Consider the following 18,029-nt stretch of genomic DNA (forward strand, 5'->3'; position numbering starts at 1 on the left):
TAAATAAGAAATATATCAGAATTAAATTCATGTATACAAACTTGAGTAAGCCTGAAAACTTTTAGACTGTAATTCTTCAGAGATTATCATTTTAAATTGCTAACAAATGAATGCGCATATTTTTTTAAAGCACTTCTCCCAGATATCTTACTAAATGTTGTATTATGCTGTACTTGTATTTCAGAATTATTTCAATGGAGATTTGATCTATGAATAAAGGCAAAACACTGTTCTTTTTCTCTGGTCCCCTTTGGGGGAATGTAACAATATGTGGGTCTCTCATTTCTGATATACAAATCTGTGACTCTACTAATTCTGATAAAAAAAAAATAGTGCTTCTACTACAAGTGCGAAAGTACACCAAGCAAAGCAACTCCAGTGCAGTAACATTAAGTTTGGCAATTAGCAACTGCAGGACAAAGTTCCCATCCTTGAAGCAATGATTCTCACTTCCTTTTCCAACATCACATCCCTGGCCCCAGGTATTCTGAAGGTGGGGTTTTTTTTTTTTTTTTTTTAATCTTTGTAACAATGTTTTTGCTTGACCGCACAGCTAAGTCTCCCAGGTAGCAGGAATGTTTCAATTTCATCTGTGTTGGTTCCTCCCTTCTCCATCCCAGTCCAAGAGATCACTGCCATCGCTCCAAGTGCTCCTGGGACGGCCACCCCCGGACCGGTTCACTTCTGAAGCCTTCGTGGTGGCATAATGCCAGCACCAGTCATTGCAGCCTATTTTGTCACAGAGCCGTCAACACTATGGACTCAGCCCAGGCACCACCGGCATCCCTGCACAAGCTCATCTGCTGAGCACAGACAACACAGGTTTGGAGGGAACCTCTGCGGGTTTTCTAACGCCTGCTCTCTCCCTGGCCCCTCAGAACTTGGCGGTGAAACTGCTCTATTGTAACGGCTCCCAGAGAAAGACAATCACACTCCCTTGCTAACTCGCGCCAACGTTCAGAAAAGTCTTACTCTGTTCCTAAATGCCTCGTGTTGCCTTTCCAACACTTGTTTTTCTCCAGCCTGCCTTTCCACACGCAGGGGTCCACAGAGCAAGCATCCTAGTGTTTACGAACACTTAGAGACCCCACAGTTGACGTGCCTGCGATCTACTGAGACAGCATGCAAGGTGCACACAGGCAGCACCGGAACTGAATTTCCAGTCTTCTCCAACTAACGTCTCCGTCGCTCAGGGAGGAGCAACGGTAACTGCGGCGAAGAGTAGCCTTCCCGGCCAATCTCTGGAAAGCCAAAGCCTTCCTGAGTCTGCCTGGGGGTTTTAGCGGGGGAGGGTCTGATTTTTATAAATTAATAAAGCAGCAGTGGTGGCTTCTTTATCAAAAGAACGAGCCCTTGTTTGGCTCCGGCAAGTTTTAGCCTGGAGTAAAATTACATCCAAGTTACAAGCACTGAAATGGGGCTGTCAGTGGAAATGCGGACCCGTCCTTCGGGAGAGCGGCGAATTGCAGCCTCCGCGACTCTATTACTGCTCTCTAAGGCGTAGCACCGTGAAGTCCATGGCCACTTCCCCTCTGATTAATCAACGTGTAAAGAATCTGAGGCGAGGAGGGAGAGAGGGAGAGGGCGAGCGAGCGCGAGCACACTCAACACCAGCCTCCCAGCGTCTGTTCTTCCTGCTACTCCTTAAAGGTGATTCCAAGCGCACCTGCAAATTATACGGGGTGGCGTGGCTTTTTTAAATACTGACGACAAATGACCTTTGGAAAACACAGACTTGTGAAAGTCAAACCATTTGGAAAGACACCCGGCAATTTAGGAATTCAAACTCCTTGGAAACCCAGTGGGGAGATGGAAAATGCGCCCAGACTAGAACGGCGGAGGGGAAATCAATAACAAAAACAGGTTTTTTGTTTTTTTAAAGCCCACACAGTGGAGATCATTAACCGAGGCTGCAACAAATGCGCCCTGTTCCCGCAGCCTCCCCGATCTCCCCCTCGCCTTCCTTCTCTGCCCCAGCTGCAGCACCACTTCTCAGAGCCGCATCTTGGCGAGCGGGGGCTGGCGAGCGCGGGGAAGCTGTGCCCCGCGCCGCCCTGCTACTCACCGGAGCTGCTCGGCACTAGCGACGGCAGCGGCCGCGGGCTGGCCGCGAGCCGGGATCCGCGAGGGCTGGCGGGCTCCGGCCCCCGAGGACGCGGACATGTGGCTGGATGCTCAGCCGTTACCTCTGGGCATCTTTCTGGGCGCCCCCAGCGAACGCGAGCGGCGAGGCGAGGCGAGGGCGAGCGCGCCAAGGATGGGCGGGAGAGGCGCCGCGCGAGCCTGGCCGCGCCGCGCCGCGCTGCGCTGCGCCGAGCGCCGGGCTCTCCCCGCGAGCTCCCGGGGCCCGCGCGCGCGCCCTCCACCCCCGCCCCGCCCCCTGCGCGCCGCGCGCCCCCACCCCCCGCCGCGCGCCCTCGCACGCGCCCGGCCCCACGCGGCGCGCGCCAGCCCTGGCGGCGGCGGCGCGTCCTCCCCCGAGCGCCGTCTCCACGGCAGCTGGCGGCGCTCTCCATTGTTCCGCGGCTGCTCCCCGCCGTGGGCGGCCGGGCGGGTGGGAAGTGTCGGCTTGTTGCCTGGGAGGGCTTACCACTCGGTCGGACCCTAACTGCTGGGAGCGACGTGGGGTGCGCGCGGCGCGCGGGGGTTGCAGGGCGCCTTGCACGGCGCGCTGCGGGTGCGCGGGGGCCTCCTCCTCCGGCTCTCGCTGCCGCTTGGCGCCCGTGGCATGCTCCGTTACTATGGATATCTCGCTGCTCCGCCGCCCCCTGCTCGCGTTCCGAGAGGCCGCCCGCTGGGGCGGTAGCAGCCCAGGTGGCTCCGCAGGCCCCCAGGTGATGGGCTCGGCGGCTCTCACTGCTGTCTCCCTCACTGGGGAGAGGGGGAGGAGGAGAAGGCAGGTCCTTATCTACCGCAGAGGCCACGTTGGGTTCCCCCCTCTACCTTAGCTGCCTGGTGTTTAGGACGCAGGGGAAGCCAGAGCAGTGCTGAGCTTGTATGGGCCAGGGCTCCTATCCTGGGAGACTTGCATTCGTTCCAGCTGTTCCCAAAGGGGTTTGATCCGCCTCCTGTAGACTTGGAGGGCCACGGATGAGATTTCAACTAAGATTTAGGTAAGGTTCACATATCTCCCATTCGTGCCCACCACAGTCACCGCTGTACTGCAACCTACTGTTGTAGGAATTCACTTTGGCAAAGTTTTTTTTTTTTTTTCAAAATTATGCCAATTAAATTAAATTAAGTACGCCTGACTTTAAGTATCAAGGCTTTTCTCCACCCCTCCCCCTCCTTTCCCCCCCAACCTCAATGTTTCCATTTTGGGACTTACATAGCCTATCTGGCTGGCCATAGCTTCAGTTCCTTAGGGTCTCAGCTCCATCCAAAAGTGTAAGCTGCTCACTTAGTCTCCAGTAAGAACTAGAGATTCCTACAGAGAATAACCAACGTTCTAAAACAAGGTAATACGCAAAGGGTTTGTAATGAAGGTACTTAAGTAAGTATATAAGATTAAGGTGAGCTTCAAACTTTACTAAGTATCACCCTAATTGTCCAGGGTACACTGAGTTTAAGAGTATTCATGTATTTTCCTTAAACCAAATCACACAACTATTTTTGATTAATGACAAATTAACGGTAGGTCAAATTTGTATAGAAGGTAACATTTATTTAATACCTAATGATTTGCCAGGTGCCTGTGCCTTATCTCATTTAACTCGCACAACTCTGTGAAGTAGGTTTCATCATAACCCTCACTTTGCTGATGAAAAGGCTTAGAAAGAATGCAACTAGTAAGTAGTTTGGGGACATTTTCTTCCTTAAACAATAAGTTCTAAATGTCCACTGTTTTGACTGCCCTCATGTCACTGTCTGCTTTTGTAATGTTCAGGCTCATAGGATAACTGAAGCCCCTCTGCTATCAAGTGGCAGAGCCAGCACCATCAGTCTCTGCAGTATGAACATTTAACCATGTTCACATGGGGCAACTAGTTCCCACTTACACAGTGAAGTCATAAAGCCTTTTATTGTACATCTGGCATTTATAGAAAGAAACAGATTGAACACCACCCGCCTTCTTGACTGACCTACTCTTTAATGAACAAGACCTGATACTTCGACAGGGACATGTCTGGATATCTCTATTCTTGAGATTAGCAAACTTTCAATGGGTTTGGAAGTCAGACCATTTCTCATCCTGCAACATGTAATATAGGGTAAAAACATGTGTTTCTTTGATTTCTTCAGCTGTGGAAATGAAGAATTTGATTTGCCAGGGCATCACTCTCTTGTGGATATTATTCTCTGGAGACCATATTGGGCAATTTCAAAGCAATGTTGTTTGTAAACAATGGACTACAAACTGTTTGGAAAGAAGGTTTTCTATCACTTTTCCATTGTTTCAGGTCCTCTGCATTCTAGAGTCATTGAAGATCTACAGGCCAATTTGTACCTGCACTGTCTCTAGAGAATGTTGGAGAATTCTCTGTACAAAGAGAGCAGAGATGTAGGCCGCTGTCCATGGTGGCTAGCTTGGAGGCTGCTGTCCATGGTGGCTAGCTTTTGTACAAAGGAGCAGAGATGGAGGCCGCTGTCCACGGTGGCTAGTGTGGAGGTTGCTGTCCATGGTGGCTAGCTTGGAGGTTGCTGTCCATGGTGGCTAGCACAAGGCCCCATTCAGCACAATCAGGTCACACACAAAGTACAAAAGTCCTGGACATTGACTTCAACATGGCCCTAAAAAAATTTTGGTGATACCTTCCAGGTGTGCATGTTAAAAACACAAATCAAGGTCGTAATAATTCACAGAATAATGACAGTGTTTGGCATTACTTAAGTAACCGAATAACTTCTACTGATTGTTGAAATTTTAGATATTTTTATGTTCTAGAACAACATTAAGGATATAGCAGATCATCTTCTAAAACGATTTCACATTCTAGAAAAGGAAATTGATGCATAGGGAGGCTGTTACTTGCCTCTAATTGAAGCTTGCTTTCATTGGAGGCAGGAGCAAAACCCTGAATCCTTGTTACTTGTTGAGGTATTTGCCATGGTGCTGTGGTACTTCAGGATATTCAGTGTCAGAATTATTTTTACCTTGTCATTTTATTTTTTGCTAAAAAATCAGCTAAGTTCCAATTTATGCCACTTGACATACTGATATTACAAAGTCTCATGTTCCTTTACTTGTAGTGTATCTACAGCTTATTTTTAATACTTTGGTTACTTAAGTAATGCATTGTTCCTTGCAAAATGAGACAATTTAGAAAAATCTCCTATGGTACTAGTTTCCAACCTCTGCCTAAGGAGCAAAGTATTCATTCCATTCCAGGTCATCAAGAACACAACCATATCAACCAAAATTATAATTTAAGACCATTTAACATTTGAGGCTCTCCAGTTTCTCATATTCTTCCTTTATTAAGGATTATACAGGCTGGTGCCATGGCTCACTTGGTTAATCCTCTGTCTGTGGCGCCAGCATCCCATATGGGTGCAAGGTTCTAGTCTTCCAGTCCAGCTCTCTGCTGTGGCCCAGGAGTGCAGTGGAGGATGGCTCAAGTGCTTGGGCCCCTGCACCCGCATGGGAGACCAGGAGGAAGCACCTGGCTCCTGGCTTTGGATCAGCGCAGCGCTGGCTGTGGTGGCCATTTGGGGGGGTGAACCAATGGAAGGAAGACCTTTCTCTCTGTCTCTCTCTCACTGTCTAACTCTATCTGTCAAATAAATAAATAAAACAAGAAATGTGTCAAATATTTTAGTCTTACAAATCTGAGGATGGTAGTAACTTTTCTAGGAGTTGTGTAAAACACTGATATAAGATCTTCTGTACAGATTTAGAGGAACAGAATTTAAATAATTTATTCACTTGTTTGGTGGTAGTATAATACAATAGTTAAGCTCCTTACTTCGGAATTATACCTTGTCAGTTCAAGTCTTGGGTATACCACTTAATAGTTTTGTGATCATGAATAAATCACTAAACTTTTTTTTACCCTCACCATTCCAATTTGTACAATGGATTGATAAAATAGAAGCTATTTCACAGTTGTGGTTAGGAGGGAAAGGAGGTTACACAGATGTGGTGGTCTCCTTGTTATGCCAACTTGGCTGGTTTGAAGTCACAGTTATTCAGTAAGACACTAATCTAGGTATTGCTATGACGGTATTTTGTAGATGTGATTAAAGTCCATAATCAGTTGACAAACTACAGCAGATTATTCTATCTTATTTGATAAAATCAACTAAAAGACCTGAAGAGCAGAACTGAGGCTTCCCTGAAGAAGAAATTTCACCTGGGGACAGCAGTTTCAGGCCACTCCCAAGAGTAACCAGGCTGCGCTTCCTGATGGCCTGCTCTACAGATTTCAGACTTTTCTTGTTAGTCCTCAAGCACATAAGACAAGTCCTTGCAATAACTCTCTTGGTGTATGTCCCCTCCTGGCTCTGCTTCTTTAACTGACCTCTAACTGATACCCATATAAACCATTACCTATAGTATCTGGCACATAATAGCTACTCTAAAAATGTTAGCTAAGTTAAAAAAAAAAACCTTACTCAAGATCTCTCACATTCACAGAACTGAGGTATACACTGATAAAAAACATCTGAGAATTCACCAATAGAAAAGAAAAAGATACCTATTATTTTCAATGATAGTGATCCCAACCAGCAAGGGATTTAATATTTTAGCAAATTTTCCAGGACAACAAGGGAAAGCTGCCAACAGGGTCAATTATTCCATCCAGAGCTGTTCAGGGGAATTGTGCAATCCTAGTTAGAGGACAGTTTCCTAGATTAGGCAGATAATGAACAACAATAGACTCATGAATTTAACACCAGAAACTAGGTAGATCAGTTTTCATGGATCAACCACGGAATTCCTTTATGTAATACAAATTCATTTGTGACTTGGTCTGAAGCCAACTAAAATTATATATTTGAGGGAACTGCCTAGAGATTCTTGGAGAAAGGAACTACCTGTATTTAAGAGTATTAAAGTAAAATATCTTTCTTATTTCAATGTTAGCTTATCCTAGTATTCTACATTATCATACCTTAGGTTTTTCAGTTTGTTTTTAGAATTTTCAAACAGGGGAAAATACTTTAAAATATTTAAAAGCAGTTGTGATACAAACCTACTTATATAGAAGCTGCCTCTGTCCTTGAGAATTATAATGCCAAACTTAGAAAACTTAAGGCTAGAAAATTAGGTAAACAAGTACCAGGAAATCTAAGATACAAATAAGAATTAAAGGTAATGAGCTGAGAGAGAAAGCAGGTAAAACTTTTGGCTTTATATTAAAGCCCTTGTAACTTAAGAGTCCATCTTACAAATGTACATGCATACACACACACACATACACAGAGTATTCACTACAGAGAGCTGTCCCATAATACCTTATATCACATTAGTGATTTTTAAAAAGTTAATGATATTAAAGTACTTTTCCTTGTAATGGAAAGCCTATGATGTCACACGTTCAGTTAGTTTCTGAGGAATAGGTAATTAACTGATGAATTCTAACATGGAACTCTTTCTCTGGCTAAGTTCAATTCTTTTTTAAAAAGATTTATTTATTTGAAAGGTAGAGCTACAGAGAGGTAGACACAGAGGCAGAGAAAGAAAAAGAGGGGTCTTCCATCTGCTGGTTCACTCCCCAAATGGCCACAACAGCAGGAGCTGCAACCATCTGAAGTGAAGAGCCAGGAGCTTCTTCTGGGTCTCCCACATGGGCACAGGGGCCCAAAGACTTGGGCCATCTTCTACTGCTTCATCAGGCCACAGCAGGGAGCTGGATCAGAAGTGGAGCAGCTGGGTCTCGAACTGGTGCCCATATGGGATGCTGGTACTGCAGGCGGTGGCTTTACCCATTATGCCACAGCACTGGCCCCTAAATTTATTCTTATGGATTTCAACTAATGTGTCACTCCAGGAAAATTCATATATTCCTCTTGTCCTGCACTGGTCTGGGCCATACACTTTTGCTGTCACAGAAACTTTACTTCTCCTGATATTGAATGTATCATGTTTAGTAATCACCCTTTAGTTATAAATCTCCCCAGCAGATAGTATGGAGCCAAGGTCTTTGACTATCTGATCCTCTATTTATATTCATCTTCTAACCCCAAATAGGCATTAGATAAGTATTTATTGAAGAAGTGAAAGCAAGTGTGGAAGAAGTTAAATTTTAGTTGCTCTCCAAGGAGGAAAACAGAAAGAAGATAGAATATAACTCTTGTGCTCAGGAGAAAGGTGGAAGCAAGAGATACAAATTTTCTATCAGTTGTCTCCCTGGAGCTCATAGGCCTGAGACAAATATCATCAGCTAGGCTCCATATAGAATCATGTAAGAGAAGGTGTGAGGTCAGAATCCGGACAGTGCCCACACCGGGGTGAAACATGGCCCAAAGGGCAAGGATAGAAGTTTCAGAAAACTTTACCCCCAAATCAATATTTTTCTGCCATGTGTATAAATTTCTGATAGAAAGATATTTCAAAACTAATCTATTATAGAGTTAGGGACACAATAAATATGGACTATAATAATATTGTAGAGTTTTTACCTTCCAATATATACACAGTAGGGCTTTTAATTTTGAAAAAAAAGCACTACTTGTTGAAACAGTGAATGAGAAATGAGAGATGGAGAGAGAAAGAGAGAGACAAACTGTGGGATGAGGAAGCAACAGGATCAATGCATTCCAAGACAAAGAAGCATCATGGTTCTTCATTGTTCTCAGGGCCTGCTTGTCATTACTGAGATAAATAAGGTGCAGACTAACTCACAGCATACATAGATTTTATTATTTTTATTGCCTATCAGAATAGTTTTTGATGTGGAAAAATCCCTTTGTTTGGATGGCAAATTTGAAACAACTTACATACTGTCTTTTAACCATGGGCATATTTACAACTCTGACTACCAAGCCAACACAATGCAAAGTGAGCAGAAGGGACTTGTGCTTTTTTCCTGAAGGCAAGCAGGCTTGGGATCCGGGGGGAATGAATGCAAACACTGAGACCCATCTGCCAGAAATGTTCTGCCCCAGTCTTCTGAATTGAGACCTAGGGACTTCTTTTGGATGTTAAGTACATTCAGAGCCTGAGCTACGTAGAGCTCCACTGAGCCACAGCTAAGACTTTAGCTTGCAGCCTTTGCTTACAACTGGCCCCTGAGAGTCAGTTTCAGCTGCACAGTGCGGGTGGTAAGTACATCATTCTTCTAACAACATCTTTAACCAACAGAGCAGCTGTGCTCAACACTCACAGGGTTAGCCATGAGAGGAGAAGGCTCCAGTAATCTGATCTGAAAGTGTGTTTCCCTAAGTAGCTGTACAACCCAAATATCCCAGGATGGCCTTCTTTAAATAACTGAGGTTATAGATCTGAGTTTTGATTCAGGAAAACACAATTTAAAGCATCCTGGAGACTCATGCCTGGAGTCTTCAAGGAGGTAGCATAATGTATAGAAAAGTTCAAGTCCAGCTCTATCATTTACTGGTGGTAGATCTTTAACAAGTTGTTTAACCTTACTATACTCAGTTTGGGCATCTATAAAATAGGAGTAATTGATCTTTAAAGATGTTGTTTAAGCATTAAATGAGTGCACTCCAATGAAAATCTGGTGCAGTGCTTAGAGCACAATAATTACTCACCCAGAGAATTAAGTTCACCCTAGTATTGATTCATAAACCTTCAGAACCAAGAGACTACTCCAACTGAACAACAGAACTAAATAGAAAAAATCATTCCTGCATTATATTTGAGGGTGCTTATCAGCTGTGTAAGCCAGGAGGAGCCCCAGGCACCTGGGAGCAGACGGAGACTGTTTATATTATAGACTCACAAGAAAAGAGTTAATTTTTCTCTCCATAGGATTTTGAGGGAGGAAACGATAGTCTATCATTTGGTGGTGATTATGTACATCATTATGATAATTCTCCAGGAATGCACATTAAGGATGTGGAAATATTCTAGAAGGACAAAGGGAAAAAGAATTATATAACAAATGTTAAAAAATAACTTGGGGCTGGAATATTTGAGTCATAAGATAGGAAAGTATCATTGATTTTTCTTGCTTAACACTCAGTTCCAGATCTTCTGTTACCAATAGTCTGATTTTTCATTGAGGACCGATATCCATAACTCTTAGCCATAAAATCCTAGATAATTGAGGAAGAGTTGACTGTGGAGTGAACTCAGGATCCCCTGGCCAATCAAAGCATCCCACTCACAACCAGAGTGATTCATCTGGGATGGAGGTTAGGGTTAAGGGTAAAGACCAGGACACTACTGAAACTACTAGGAAAGAGGAACACTGCTTTCATTGGGATTTCTGAGTGTATGAGCCTAGCATTGCTAGGATGCTGAGATTAATTCTTGGAGTTGCAAAGGGCCATCCGGTGGAGAGGGTCTTCCCCAAAGTGAGTCCAAGCAGAGGAGAGCAAAGCAGAGGGTATGTGGAGTGAGGGATTGTGGGATTCCAGTGATGGCCTTTGAGGCTCTGCAACTTTTGGACTTTTATCCTTAATGTGATCAATAAGTTTTGTATTTTGCCTCATTTTGAGTTGGTTTCTGGTCCTTGTAACTGAAACTGTTTTAACTTACTCAGAAGTAAACCCATCTGATGTTTGGTCACCACAACCTCTAATGAAAGAGTCACTGTACCAAGGCTGAGATGCGTCCTATGGTAGAGAACCCATTACCAACTGAAGAAGTCTACCCCATCACTGGAGCTTCTATTACTACAAATTGTTTTTTACACAAAGAGAACATTTCTGAAAATTTTGTGTGGCTACCATTTATTTTGTACCCACTAGAGGCCAAGTATTATGGAGGCTAATGCGTACAAAGTTTATTTCATTTAATTCTCAAAATAACCTAACATTACCCTGCACCCCATGGGAGACCAGGAAAAGCACCTGGCTCCTGGCTCCTGCCATCGGATCAGCGTGGTGCACTGGCTGCAGCGCGCCGGCCGCGGCGGCCATTGGAGGGTGAACCAACGGCAAAGGAAGACCTTTCTCTCTGTCTCTCTCTCTCACTGTCCACTCTGCCTGTCAAAAAAAAAATAACCTAACATTAGGGAACATCTTTCTTGTGTACTGCTGGCTTTCAGGGTCTTTATGTGTATTACTTCAACAACCCACTGAGGTCATTATTATTATTTTATAATTTTTTTTTGGCAGATGAAGAAAACATGGAGGCTCTGAGAAGCTAAGTAATTTTCTAAGGTTAAACAGCAGTAGAACTAAATCTAGGATGTATGACTCTGAGATACATGATTTCTTCATTGTACTCTGCCATCTCCTTCAAGTAATCAGCAGTTTTAGCAGTGCCCTCTTATCTGAGGAGATACATTCCAAGACCCTTCATGAGTGACTGAAACTACAGATGGCACTGAACCCTATAAATACTCTATTTTTCCCTACATACACATACTTAAAATAAAGTTTAATGTAAAAATTAGGTACAGTAAGACACTACTAATAAATAAAAACAAAGCAGAATAATTATAACAACAGACTGTAATAAAAGTTATTTAAAACTTATGAGTTGTTTATTTCTGGGATTTTTCATTTAATATTTTCAGACTGTGGTTGACCATAGGTAATAAACCATGGAAAGCAAATCTGCTGATAAGGGGGAACTAATGCATAAGTTATTTTCTAGTTGAAAAAATATATACACACACAATAGTTCAAGTAATCCTTGAAGCAGCCACCCAGAAGGTTGATACTACTAAGATAGCTTCTGTTTTATAGATGAGGAAGCAAAAGCTCAGGAGATTCCCTGACTTGCTCAAGGTCACACAGTTTGGAAGCTGAATGTTGAACTAGGACTGGAACAACAAATTCCTACCTTCAAGCATTGTGTGTTTTCATCATGACCCTACTGCTGCTACACTGGGCAAGCTGTTCTGAAACTGGGCTCTGTTGGAACAGTGATGATAACAGCTTTCCCCTAAGGTGTTCTTTCCCTGGAAGTGAGGCTCCCAGCTTGATGGTTGTGGCAGTGTCTCTTTCAATCTCATTGGCTCACAAGAGAAGGATCCCAAGGACAAAAGGAACATAGATGTCTGGAGTTTCTGACTGGGGGCTGAGGGGTAGGGGTTGAGCCTCAAGAACTGCTAACCCAATTCCCTTCTACTGAACATTAGGGTGGAATCCATAGTGCAGTGCCATGAAAATTCACTCAATCTTCCAGTGTTACATGGTGTCAGGATCTAGGATAGCATGAGCTGCTAGGGCAGAAATGACTCTCTGGGTAGAAATAACATGGGAAGCCACATCAACTCTTCCAGGACATTAAGTTATCCTTGAGTACATAACTGATTTGCTCTAAAAGGGTTCCTAGTGGGTACGGAGGGTGGGAAGGTCTAATTTGCCTTTTCTCTCAGCTGCTTTCTCCAGTTACAATGTAGACCAAGAAGCAGTTTAATAATTGCTTCATTGCTCTTATAATATAAAAAGTGCCCCTTGAAGATCTGCTCTATTGAAAGGTGTGTAATCAAATCTACCTCTAAGGTGTGAGGGGCTGGGGACAGCAGGCTGGGACCTGCAGGATTGAGAAGTGACCCAAGGCACCAGGACATCCTTGGATTTGAGGTTTGAGTCAATGTAACAGAAACTTCTATGTTTCTGGGGAGCTGGGATTGAAGGGAATGGATAATGCTGGAAACTCCAGGGCAGGAGTCTCTCCAGTTTAGAAGAGAGGGTCCACTATTCTGATCTTGGGAGGAGCCACTGTCTCTGCTTTGTCAAGTCTTTTACAAAGAGATTCATTTAAAGAGCAGGAATGGTTCCTTAAGACTGGATCCCCCTATTATTCTGAATGCAGGATCATGTCAGTGGAAGGAGCTGGGAACAATTTTCTTCCCTGGGGACTAAAACAAAACTATCAGAGCTTTGCATTGTTTAAAATCTGGGTCTACTTAGTATATGCCCAATAGAATTGCTAGAGCCTTGTATTATATAATGCTAATTATATAGAGCAATAATGCTTTATATATTATATATTTAAATTATATATTATATAAAAAGTTTTTGAAGCACTTACATATCCCTTGCTCTCTAAGAATTTCTTTTAGCTTTGTTGAGGTATAATTGACAAATAAAACTTGTATATATTCAAATATACGACATGATGTTTTGATATGAATTGTGAGATTATTTCCACAATCAAGTTAATTAATATATCAATTACCTCAGAGTTACTTTGAAGGTGTGTGTGTGGGGGTGGGGGGATGAGAATACTTAAGATTAACTCTCAGTGTATTTCAAGTATTCAATATGTGATTATTAACTATAGCCACCATGCTGTATAATTACACCCTCACAATGTACTCATAACTGCATATTCATACCATTTGGCTAACATCTCTCACTTGCACATTCATCATTGATCAATACTGGACATGCAACCGGTGTTATCTCACAGGGCCTGGATCTTAGGATGGCCCTGTGTTTGGGTCAATGTTCTGTACTGCTAGTTCTATAATTATAAATACTTTTAACTTTGAATCTATGTTCCCTACATGAAGTCTAATGGAACTACTGAGCATGTACTGGGATGAGTTTTGGTTGCCAGCTTCCTTCGTGCTGCCCAGGGTCCTGCACGACCTCCCTTTTCTGGCTCACCCAACAGCCACTGCTACCCTTTGCCTGGGCAGCAATCAAGTAGCACTAGGTGCAGTGAAGAGGCCAGCCTGTGGTCAGTTCTTGCCCTTCCTCCTCCCCTAGTGTTTAGGGGATCTTGGCATGTAGAGTCACCCCTCCCCCAACAAGGCTTCTTAGAGTAGGCAAGGCAGCAGCTATCCTTGCCTTTAACATCAACATCATGGTTTGTTTGATGGGCAACATGAGGGAAGTGGGGGGTGATTTGGCAAGGGCCTCTCATGCCCCACTGACCTAAGTACCAAGCACATCTGGCCTAGAGATTACAGCACTCATCTGCTATAGGGTCCGGTGGAGAGTCTGGGAAGGGAAGACGATTTCCCTGCATTGGACAAGGCCTCCCATTTCCATTGTACACTGGTCCTTGCAAACTACAGAGCCAGTCCTGTGTCACCATTCATTGTGATATCCATGCAAGCCAGATAGGACAAGGTGCTGCTAGTATTATGTCTACTTCTGCTATTTCAGCTGCTTGGGAAGGCTGCCATGAGTGCTTCTGTGACTTGCACTGAGGTGAGTGCTTAATATGTCATATTGACAACAAATATACAAGGTAGAGCTCATACATGGGAGTGGTTCCCTAACTTGCCTGAGTTTCAGTTCCTTCCCTCATCTATAAAACTAGTATAATAATAGTTACTTCACAAAGATAGTTAGAATTAAATAAGATAGTGTATGTATTAAGAGATGGAGATAATTTTATCAACTTGCATTTTTCTAGCACAATATTTGTTTTATTTTATTTTATTTTATTTTTGACAGGCAGAGTGGATAGTGAAAGAGAGAGAGACAGAGAGAAAGGTCTTCCTTTACCGTTGGTTCACCCTCCAATGGCCACCACGGCTGGCGCGCTGCAGCTGGTGCACCGCGCTGATCCGAAGGCAGGAGCCAGGTGCTTCTCCTGGTCTCCCATGTGGGTGCAGGGCCCAAGCACTTGGGCCATCCTCCACTGCCTTCCCGGGCCACAGCAGAGAGCTGGCCTGGAAGAGGGGCAACCAGGAAAGAATCTGGCGCCCCGACTGGGACTAGAACCCGGTGTGCCGGCGCTGCTAGGTGGGGGATTAGCCTATTGAGCCGTGGTGCTGGCAGTATTTGTTTTAGATAAATGCTTTGATAAGCTACTTAAGGAGAAAGGTAAGGCCCAATTGACATATTCAAGAGAGTTGCTTAGGGGCCAGTGTTGTGGCATAGTGGGTAAAGTTGCTGCCTGCAATGCCAGCATCCCATATGGGTGCTGGTTTGTGTCTCAGCTGCTCTACTTCTGATCAAGCTCCCCGCTAATAGTATGGGAAAGCAGCAGAAGATGGTCCAAGTTCTTGGGCCCCTGCACCCATGTGAGAGACCCAGAAGAAGCTCCTGGCTTTGGACCAACCCAGTTCTGGTCATTGTGAACATTTGAGGAGTGAACCAGTAGGATGGAATACCTCACTCTCTCTCTCTGTGTCTCTGTTTCTGTCTTCCTCTCCCTGTAACTCTGCCTTTTAAATAAATAAACAAATCTTAAAAAATAAATAAAAGAGCATTGTTTAACTTTTGCACTGATGACAAGGAATGGAGTTTGCGCTGTTCCCAAGAGGAAGGTGGTAAAGAAAAAGAAGTCAGCGAGGGCAAAGATGCTGTGGGAGTAGAGAACACTGTGACAATTCTCCTTTGGTGAATGGAGACAGTGAATGGGGCTGTAAACACACACCCCCACCTGCCCACCTTCATGAAATCTTCAGTAAAGACCAAATACCTGACTAATGCTTTTGTGTATGATTGGACTAAGGGAGGAGGGAGGTCAGTGTCTCAAAGAAGTATTGAGATTCACATTCATGTTGGCACAAATGAAAACAGACAGCATGTGCCAGAAGATGAGTATAGGGCTGATGCTGAGTTATACCATTATTCTTTGATGGTTTCTCCTGAGTGATCTCTCTCTTGTTTGAGTCATGCATTTTTAGTGGTGTGATAGCAGCTATGGATATTGTTTGGTTTATATTCTTCCACAAGCCCCCTCCATTAGGCTCAGCACACAATGGACACCCAAATGTTGAGGGCTGATTAATCTGAGTAGTAACTACTAAGGAAAGGAAATTAAAGTCATTTTGTATAATCAGTTCAATGACCCGTTGATGTAGTAACTAATCCATCCAGTTTACTGATGAATTGTATGAGGTTCAGAGAGGCAAAGAAACTTGCCTGGGGTTACACAGCTACCAAGCATCAAAACAGAGATACAAATACACACTCTTTGGTCAATGAAACTCCTACAGACTATCCAGAATTTTGGTGTCATACAAACCAGGCTTTACCCCTCTCTCTGTATTTAAAAACACTAACTGGGATCAGAAAGATAAGAAAAATTGACTTTAGGCATGGCTAGGGAACAAAAAGTAGAGAAGAGAAGGAAGAACCAGAACAAAAGGGGCAAAAAAGCCATGTAGAGTAACTCAGTTATCAGTAGTGGGACCATACTGGTATCAGTCATTGTACTGCAATGACACCAAAATGGGAAAGTGTGCACCAAAATAGTTGCAACTTATTGTGCAAGGAATTCTGCTTCCAGTGTGTCTAAAAGCATGCTTCTTTCTTCAGCCAAGTCAAGTCCAAAGGAGCATATGAATAATTGGCTACAGCTACCCTTTAAGCAAGTGCCAGCTCTCTATGCTCAGGTTGATGCATCTCCAAGCCTCAGGGAGTCAGGAATCAGCTGCCAGCAACCAATGGGCTTCCGAGCATTCATAACCAGACCAGGTGCTGATCCATCAAACTAATTAGCAGCCTGTGGGCCACAGTTAGCTGGGAAGGTAGAGGTTTTTAACTCTTCCTGACATACTCTGTGCTTATTCTTTCCGAATAATGTTTTGTCAGTAAAACCACAAAGGAAAGAGCATTTAGTATTTAAAAAGAAGGAAGCTAAAAGGAAATACAGGCTTATTTCAAATAAGACAAGAGACTAACAAAACAAAGGAAGTAAACTTTGCCTCACACATATACTCATAATTGTATTAATGTGTCTATATGGACAATCCATTCTATACATCTTTATTTTACTCAGCATAATGTCACCACTACCAAGTGCACATTCAGTGAAGGTTTGCTCTTGTTGATAATGATACAATGCTATTTAAAACAGAAATAATAAGCAAGAGGTATAAATGGGAGAGAATTACAAAAGAGCAGATATATAGCTTGTTGGCCCCTGAAATGCATTTAATCATCTGGCCACCAAAGAGGGGAGGAAATGGAATTAGTTCTAATGGGAAACACAGAGAACATGTTGAAAATCCAGAAAAATGGAAAACTTACTTTAATTAAGAGACAAAAGAGGTGGAGTACATCAGAAATGGTGCTGCTGTAAATTATCAGACTTATAAACCAATATGTGTCAGCAAAGAATCCAGTGAATTACAGTGAATTTGTAGAAATGTGCTGTAAATAGTGTGTTTAAAATTGGTTTCAATGTGATGATCAAACAGTAAAATAGAGTCAGCAATCAAACCAACCCTATTCCAAATGGCTTCGTTGACATACGAGAAGCATTTTACAGCCAATTTGTTCAATATTTATGATTTTCGTATGGTTTTGTTGATCATGGGTCCAATAATCTCCAAAGGAATAGTGCCAATATATGATCTAGAGATATGAAATAACAAAAAAGCACCATATTTCTTGAAGTAGCCAAATCTGAAAATCACAGAAAATGGAAAGGCAGGATACTGGCAGAAAACTTAAAACACAGAGGTAACATTTATGGAGATGTCTGCACAGGCTCTCTGTTAGCATATGGAGAATTGAGGGAGGGCTACGGGATTTCAGCGACACCCCCATAAACACCATCTGGAGAAAAAAATCCTGCAGTAGGTTTTTTTTTTTTTTTTTATAAACTGTGATATCTTACTGATGAACTTTGTATTAATGACAAGATTCTAGCCAAAGTTCTCTTGGACTGCTTACTATAAAAATGTTCTCTGTTTGATATTGGGGTCAAAGAATGGATTTATGCCTCAGCAAGGAACAGCTGTCATTGTATTTATAGAACCAAAGAATCAAAATGATGAAACCAAGATGATTCCAAAGTCTTTAGGGATTTAAAGAAAGCATTAAACAGTCTGAGGAGGTTTGGATGTACTGGTAGTAATATGACTGTACTACCCCAAGACACTAATCTACATGTTGAGATTATGAGCACAAATCTTTCCCCAAATATTTATTCAGCAGAAACATGGTGAGTAGTTCTTCAGTAAGAGCAGGGACATGAGTTGGATTACTTTTGTTGTAAGAAATTAATGCATTAGTCTGGGTGACAATGAAGTTAAGGATTGTGGTCTTTTACATAGACTGCAGCAGGTGATTCAGTGTTAAGGAGC

The 18,029-nt window shown here is 43.0% G+C and overlaps 1 protein-coding gene across 27 annotated transcripts in view; it reads right to left on the reverse strand.

Annotated features, from left to right (window-relative positions):
- The window catches only part of ANKS1B (ankyrin repeat and sterile alpha motif domain containing 1B), a 1,209,513-nt gene that overhangs the window by 156,573 nt on the left and 1,034,911 nt on the right, over positions 1-18,029 (reverse strand). For 2 of the 27 annotated variants that reach the window (XM_089308847.1, XM_070052748.2), the window contains exon 1: positions 2,591-2,878. The exons of 23 other annotated variants lie outside the window; for them this stretch is intronic. The gene's annotated coding sequence lies outside the window, so the exon portion shown is untranslated. Of the gene's footprint in view, positions 1-2,065; positions 2,097-2,590; positions 2,884-18,029 lie in introns of those variants that run through there. 2 more of the 27 variants (XM_089308846.1, XM_051846561.3) reach the window with 2 other exon arrangements.

Source organism: Oryctolagus cuniculus, chromosome 11 (genome assembly GCF_051225735.1).
Source record: "Oryctolagus cuniculus isolate XC-2025 breed Fujian yellow rabbit chromosome 11, ASM5122573v1, whole genome shotgun sequence".
NCBI lineage: Eukaryota > Metazoa > Chordata > Mammalia > Lagomorpha > Leporidae > Oryctolagus > Oryctolagus cuniculus.